Source organism: Anarrhichthys ocellatus, unplaced genomic scaffold (genome assembly GCF_004355925.1).
Source record: "Anarrhichthys ocellatus isolate YVR2014 unplaced genomic scaffold, GSC_Weel_1.0 scaffold84, whole genome shotgun sequence".
NCBI lineage: Eukaryota > Metazoa > Chordata > Actinopteri > Perciformes > Anarhichadidae > Anarrhichthys > Anarrhichthys ocellatus.
The window spans coordinates 1,644,724-1,653,096 of NW_022280114.1; the positions used below are offsets into that span (position 1 = coordinate 1,644,724).

At 41.0% G+C, this 8,373-nt stretch overlaps 1 protein-coding gene across 2 annotated transcripts in view; it reads right to left on the reverse strand.

Annotated features, from left to right (window-relative positions):
• Positions 1-7,451, reverse strand: part of fhl3b (four and a half LIM domains 3b) — a 17,130-nt gene extending 9,679 nt beyond the window's left edge. For both annotated transcript variants that reach the window (XM_031874747.1, XM_031874745.1), the window contains exon 1: positions 7,299-7,451. The gene's annotated coding sequence lies outside the window, so the exon portion shown is untranslated. The remainder of the gene's footprint in view (positions 1-7,298) is intronic.
• Between the last annotated feature and the right edge of the window lie 922 nt (positions 7,452-8,373).

Consider the following 8,373-nt stretch of genomic DNA (forward strand, 5'->3'; position numbering starts at 1 on the left):
CACACACACACACACGTCACCGGCTCGGTCTAAACGATGAGAGGACCCAGGGCTCGGTGCAAACTAATGAAGGCCACTTGTTTTCTCAGGAACACATATTTTTTTGTGGTTTTGTTATGAAGCTGGTTATAGAATTAAATCACATCGCTCATGACGATGGTTTCCCGCTCCACACATTCACATTTACAGGTACTGCGCTTCACGGTTGGCCACCTCCAAGTATTATATTAAAGTGCAGTTTACATTCCTCGTGTCTGACTGCGATCAAACATTTTGTTTCTAATAACCAATGATGCAGCAATGTCAGATAAACAAAGGATAAACACAGTCTGCTCTCGGTCATGTCCTGAAGTCGATGCCAGAAGCAGAAACTCCCTCTCTCCCGAAGCTCGTCTGGAGACTTTTTCTCCCAATGCCATGTTAGCACAACACAGAGGACATCCCTGATGCATCCCTGGCTGCAGATAACAGCACCGCTTCCTCTTGCAGGGCATCAAGCTGGGTCAACAAAACAACGAGGAGCATACCGAACTGAGAGAAGACATCACATCCTATGTCTGCTTTCTGTCAGATTGCTGTCTGGACGGGGGAAAATCAGCCCAACTTCCCTCCTAAAATGTCTAAAGAGGTTCGGTTTCTATTCTCGTCCGTCCATTTCAACGATGAATGCAGTGACAAAACAATGGTTTTCCTTCCGGACATAGTCTTCCCAGTTTTGAGCTTTATGTTTCTCTTCCTGGGCCACAACATCTGCGAACACATTCTGTGGTCTCCAGCTGTTGTCTGTCATCAAATTCTCCTTTAGGCATCCAACAGGGAATTCTTATGGGACTTGAGCCAAAACACAAAGGCATGTAATTGAAAATCCACCGATGTTGAAACCAATATTTTATGGTTACTAAAGGGCAGTCCATTATAACTTTGTAGTCAGCTATAAAATAGGGAAATACGGTGGGACTCTTGCTGTCGAAACTGAGCATTAGGCATGGAGCAGCATTAGCTTAGCTTAGCATAAAGACTGAAAGCTTTGCCCAAAGTATTAAAAAAAAGCCTAAAGCTTATTTTTTTTAACATGCATCTTTAATCCAAACAGACAAGCGTGTTGTTTTATTTCTGTTGGTGAAACATTAACATGCGTTAATTAGTGAGCTTTTTGAGGGCGGTGGCAGGATGGATCTATACTTTCATGTTGTTCACATCAAATTCAGACACCATCGTCTGAATGTCACAGCAGAAATCGAGACCCGTCAGACAAAGCAACGTTTTTTCCAATCTTCTATTGTTCAATTTTGGAGAGCCCGCGCCAATTGCAGCCTCAGTTTCCTGTTGTTAGCTAACACTCGGTGAGTTCTTCTGCTGCTCAAGCCCATCTGCTTCAAGGTCCGACGTGTTACCAGATGTCTCTTCTGTATACCGCTGTTGTTTTCTCATTCATGTGGGAGGGTGGTCCTCAGAATTTCTTTAAGAATTTATCAGAAGTGGGCCGAGAGCCTTAAGTTACACAAAAAGGTTGAGAACCTGCCTAAATGCATTGAGTTGCTGCCACGTGACAGGTGAGTGTGTATAAAGTATTTTAAATTGCACCGCATACAAATTGATTATCTCGCTTTAAGGTCGCGACTGATTGCGTATCTGTTAGGAATCTGCTCATTTCACACCCTCAACACTGTCTGACACTAACTGTCTGAATGACTGACTCATAGTCAGCGCCCTGTTTACGAGGTGTTCACGTTACTCAACAGGTGTCCTCTTGGATCACACCCAAGACTACTTGTCTCCCCTGTTCTTCTTCTCTTCAGAGCGTGACATCGAACCAAACACTCATCCATCCTGTCTAAGTACTCTCTCTCTAGTAGCACAGCTGCTGAATCTATTTAAGCCCACAATTCACCTTGATGAGTGGACATGTTGAATTCCTTAACCGATACACTGACCGTCCCGGTGAGAGATTTACAGGAGCCCTTTGTAGTGGCAGCCAAATGGCAAATGTCTCCCAGGATCAGGCCTCCTGCCTCATGTCCCTTCATGGCTCGCTGCTGTTATTTTACACCTCCACAACCTGGACAGTTTCTTACGACCGCAGCCAGAAGCTCTCTGCAGGCCATGGGAGCTGCTGCCACTGGGTGTTACTGTTTATTTTCCCCCCGGAGGAATTTAGACTTTACAAACCAGATTATTCCATGATGAAAACCTTTGTCACACGTAATAAAGTCCAGTGGAACAAAATGTGTAAGTAAGTGTTAATTCTGTCAGACAAACAAAATACTAATTCATGCAATATAAAACAGCCTCAGTGCCTCTTTGGGAGGGAAAATGGCATTCCCTGTGCGCTACTGTTCTTTTTGAGACTTTTTGACTGCTTCCATATATTATTAAATGTACAAAAAGACTGTGTTCTCCTTTAAGTCCAGACTGAAATATCTCAACAACTATTGGATTCATTATCATGAAATATTTTAAGGACATTCATGGTCTCCAGATGATGTATCCTAATGACTTTGGAGATCCTCTGACTTTTGCTAATTAGCATTTAACAGAAAGTAAAGCTGAGGTTGATCAGAATGTCCGTTTTTCAGGTATTCAGAAAGTATTCCGACCCCTTCGCTTCAACTTTTTATACTACCCCACTATGCATAACTGAAATAGCACATTGACATAACTATTCAGACCCTTTGCTGTGACACTACAGCTTTAGTTACTTCAAATATTTGTGAAATCAGATAGAAACTATGTATAGGTTCTTTTTTTATTATTATTCTCAATATCTCTGACTGGGAAATACCACTCGGAGGCAAACGTTTTTTGCTCAGTTGCTCGTAAACGATAAGTGCAGCCTTACAGGCTCTGAGTCCTGTTTTTTTTCAATGCCTTAACTTACAATCACTGCTTTCTATTTTGCCGTTAAACTCATTAAATGACCAAACTGTGCGTGCATTCAGTTAAAACAGGAAAGCGTGTAACAAAGTTGGCTTTTTAATTACCACCCCACTTTACTGTTTATTCCCCCTGAAATGGATTAGGGTACTTTAACGGCCTCTGAAGCTCAGAACAGTCCTCATATTGTGCGACTCCCTGGGTTGCATGATATGGATTTCGTGGGAGGTGACTGGGAATATTGACAGCGGCACAATACTGTGTGGAGCATGGCAACAACAGAGGAGCCCTGCAGCATCGGAGGGAAAGGGACACTCTCATGGCTGCAGCTGTAAAACTGTTGCAGAAAAAAAAAGAAAAGAAAAGAACATCAAGGCTGGTCTCTTATGGATGTCAGATGACTGCGCTCCCTTTCATTCCCAGTACAAAGACGCTCAATGTGGTTTCGGCTTCCTGCGGATCACAGGGCTAATTTCAGCTGAACGACGCACACAAATCAGCATGAACACACATTGTACATATTGTTGTCGCTGATTAGAGATCTCATCAGGATAATTTGCTCCTTCTTGCCGTTTTTAAACAATAACGACGTTCTGATGTGTAACATATTTCGGTCGCTTGAACATGAAAAATCGCTTCCTTATAAGGTCAAATTAGTGTCAAAGACTCCATTGTTTAACAATGAGGCTGTGCTTCATTTTACACGATCATGTCATTGGTTAATCTTAATTGCACGAGACCATAACATGATCAGTATCCCTAGATATTAATGACACATAACCACTACCATTAAGCCTGTAACATTAGGGAATAAAGCACCTTTAAAGAGAAAATTCGTGTCTGCTTTTGTTTTATGAGTCTCCAGGCGGCTGCTTGTTTATCCAGTGAAACAATGTGGGCTGCAGCTGCAGTTTCTCCTCTGATGCTGTCGGCAGAACTGACAAACAGATCTCAGTCAGTCAATAAGTAAACAAGTCACCACCACGCCAAGTCTTCATCACACAGTGACCTGACACAGGAGGTCCTTGGGAGGGGGGGGTCGCGAGATGATTATTGAGGTACAAAATAGGAAAAAACTAAGCTTGTGGAACTTTTCCCAAATTTCTTTTTTAATACTGTATAGTTTTGCTTCCTCTGACTTCTAAAATGCTTTATTTCATGGTTCTATAATATCATAATCATATACTTGGAAAGAAGTATGTACTATGGGTACACATTTTTGCCCCAATTTGAATTTCCTAGACAGAAAAACACCATCTGAACGAAAGAAATCCTTCTTTTTTATCAGAAGTCTTTTCTTCATTTCACAAACAAATTAAACATAAAAGTATTGAATCTAATAGCAAATGTGTTTACTTGCTATTGAGCTTTCAGCCACCACTTCTCAATCTCTATCCGCAGAGGAAGACTATGACGTGGTTAAAAGCTCTGGGACAAAGCTAGAAAGTGGACTCATAGATCCTTCTTTGTCAAACTTCTATTTCAGAGGTCAAGACGAAACTTTCATGCTCATTATGTTCTCCGTATTTGACTATTTTCTGCATGTTGCAGCTGAAAATTAACTATAACTTTTTTCAAAAAGTCATATCAATGCAAAATGGTGGACCGACTGACATTGCCATCCAAGACCGAGCGTTGCTAAAAATATATGTGAAACGTCTTATAATCACGAAAGAATAAAAGTAGAGAGGCAGATTAAAAAGATTGTGATCGAGTGTGGTCATGAGGTCTCTTAAAATGAAGTACCTTTAGTTGAAGTTACTTTTGGCAGCATGTTGCCCTTGGATTATGCTTGCAGGCAAACGCCGACCGAAGCAAATAAACAGTCGGCCTTATGGTCTTTAAAAAACGGCAACTATCATCCAAAACAAACACACGGGTAAACATATTTTCCCATCAGCTGCCAGCTGGCACTGGACAGTTCAAGAGGTGGGTGTTAATGGTAACAGACGTTTGTTTTCTGAGAGACCGGGCCTGCTGTCTCTGTTTCATGTCTGCTGATGGATTTATTTGACTTTGGAAAGGCAGAGGATTGGTTTCAAACTCTTACACTTGCAGAACATACGGACAGATGATGGTTTTGAGCAACTGGAGCTGTAAATTTAAAAGCAGACTTTAAAAAGGACATTTACTCCAAACTGAAGTGGAAACTGTACTTCAGTCAAATGTGTGATCTTTCGTCTGACTCATTAAAGGATCCGTTAGACATTTGAGGAAATGGCTCATCTGCTTTCTTGCCCCGAGTTATAGGAGAAGATGAACACGTCTCTCTTACGTCTGTATGGTACAAATTAAGCCAAGGCCAACAGCCAGTTAGGTTAGCTTAGCATGGAGACTGGAAGCAGGGGGAAACATTTGGCTCTGAACCAAGGCAACAAAATCCGCCAACCAGAATCTCTAAAGCTCAGTAAATAAAACGCATCTCCTTTGTTTCATCAGAACCAAAACAGAAATGTGAAAACGACAATTTTCGGTTTTTCGAGGGAGTTGAGGAGATGTGGGAAGTCACTGGTCCTAGCTGTTGTTTGCCAGAAATAGTTTCAGCATGTAACACAATAATTGCTATTTTTTTCTGTTTGTGTTTGGATTAAACATACAAGATAGAATGCCTTAATTAATAAGCTTTCACCATATTTTTTGACACTTTTCCCTTTGCTTTCAGTCGTTATAGCTGAGCTGATCTACAGCTCCGTATTCATTCTTAGGAAATGTTCCCGGCCATTAAATAGTCCATCCCTAAAACGAAATGTCTTTTTCACACTTAAAAACTAAATATTTAAGATGTTGGCCAGTGTGCTAGAGTGGTGCTGCCTTTGGTCAGAGCCAGGCTAGCTGTTTCCCCCTGTTTCCAGTCTTTATGCTAAGCTAAGCTAACCGTACCTTCATATTTAGTGTACAGACGTGAGAGTGGTAACAATATTTTCATCTCACTCTGAGCAAGACACCAAATCAATGCATTTCCAACCCTTGCCATGCTGTGCCGCAGAAACAGGAAATGTAAAAGGCCGAGACATGAGTGGGACTGACTCATGAGACTCTCTTGTCACATTTTTATGACCAGCTGTCGCTTTGACAATCCCAAAAAAATCATCTCCCTTCAACTGTTTTATTTTGTGTCTGGCTCGTCTCCACTGATTGTACACAAGCAGGCCCAACCTTCACCCAACGCAAGAATCCCAGAGGAATGTGACGACTGGTCAAAACGTGGCAAAATGTCGTGGTTGAGAAGAAGAAGAAGAAGAAGAAGAAAAGCAAACAAGGAAAGCATTTTTTCTTTCGCCCTCTGTTTTCTAAAAAAAAGACAAAAGTCAAGAATTCCTTGTGGGAAACAAAACCCCCCCTCCCAAACACATTCACATGCAACCAGAGCTGCATTGTTTCAATGAATGAATTAATTTCACCCAAATGGATTGGAACATGTATGTATGGCGTGCGGTGATGGAAACTATGAGCGGTGCTGGAGCAGGGGGTGAGTGGGGGGGGGAGTGAGTTGGGGGGGGTTGCTGAGTCTCCAGAAAATGTGTAATCTGAAGGAGAAGTGACATCACTTTCACTCAACAAGACTAAATGCCGTGGTAACATTCAAAATGAATAAAAGCAACGATTGCTTGACATATTGCGCTCTCATTGTCCAGGCGTGGAGCCGTATTTTTGTGCATCCGAGTCAATTTAAGAAACATTAAAGCAAGGGATTGTTTCCTCAAAGGTCTCCTTGTTCTTCTCCTCATGAATCCTACTAGAAAAACGGGGGCCGCAGCACTTATTCAAAGTATCAGTTACTCACTTTGGACCCCGTTCAGGCCCCCGATAACATCCACTGTTTCCTCACTAAAGAAAGGACTTCCTTTCTGCTTCATCCTGGATGTGGGGGGTCAAATATTTGGCTTAGCATTACGCACTACTATGTCATCCTTTATGTCTTTATTGGTAAGGAATCATTTACTGATGCTTTAGAGTTAAATTATTTATCATAAATAATAGAACATTATGGGTTGCCAGGTTGTGAAAAATGCCACTGGTACGTATCTGTCCTATCGATTCGGTAATGATGTAATGATACATGTTGGTAATATTAATAAATGCTCGAGATAATCAGTTTCTAATTATCAATCGAGTCTATAAACGTTGTTAACTCATTAATACATTGGTTTTCGATTCTCTGCAGAACACTTTTCTACCTATTAAAACGTGGAAAAGACATTGAAAATGTTCTGATGCTTCATTAACGCATCTTTTTTTGCGCCAGGTGAGGTCTGGTGATGAGGTCTGTGCGCGCCTCCGCGGAGCAGACGTCAACGCTTCAGGAGATTACAACAATGCAAACTCACCACAACACACTTTAAATGTACGTATCACATACGTATCTTTACGCTACAAAGCTGTAAGCAGCACATGTATATAAAGAGCGCACATATAAAACGTACCTCTCTTTACGCACCAGCAGCCTCTGGAGATGCTCACGGGAATATCTGCAGGATCCGAGCCGATCGTCCGCTCGCGCTGCTCTGGAGAAGATAATGACAGAGAATTAAATCCTCCGTGAAACTCCCGCGAGCTGCAAACTGACGGGTTTCCACTGACTGAAGCGTCTGGTACGTAAAAACCATTCCCTCAAACACCGCCCCTTTCTTCTCTCCACTCCCTCATGTCTCTCTTTCACCTTGTGGGGAGTTGGAGCCGAAAGAAGGTAGACTCCGTGTGTTTTTTGGATGTAATTGAATATTTTAAATACACAGTAGACCTTTGGCTTCCAGCTGCTGCTGTAAACCCATTTTTTAACCTCTCTAAATGGAAAATCCTTATAATAATCTCATTTTAGGAGCTATAATGTGTTCTACAGCTAATATCACAATAAAGGTAATTTGGGGACTTTGAAATTGACGTTTTAAATGGTTTCCTTCACTTAACTACCACAACACCCCCACTCCAATTAGGCTATTATTCATAAGCAGTACACTCGATACATGGGTTAAAACACACTATACTGTAATGTAATTGTAACCAAGACATTATAACGTGCTTATTAATGTATTCATCAACAAATATAACGTATGTGTAGTTGATGAATGATTGATAACACAACATGGCCCTTTACACACAGGATCAAAATGGTATATAGTGTTATAAAGCACTTAGCACGTGTATACGTGTTATAAATGATTTACTGACTGTCTATAGATGTTATAAACAGTATCAAACTGTTTATTCACATATAAAATCTTGAAAATAGAAGTGACACAAGATGATAATATAATAAATGAATACATAAATACCCCAAGTTTTGTATTCTTAAAAATATGTTATGCCTGTTTACAACTACATTATAATAGGTAAAAGTTATAAACAATGCATTAGTTGCTTATATACTGCTTATGAAGGCTGAACAGGGGGTTAAAATACATTTCTACCATCATCCACTTATGGATGAGGATGCTGAGCAGCAGCTTTAATTAAACCCTCCACACTCTCTGTATTGTCTTTCACTCTCAAGGCTATAAG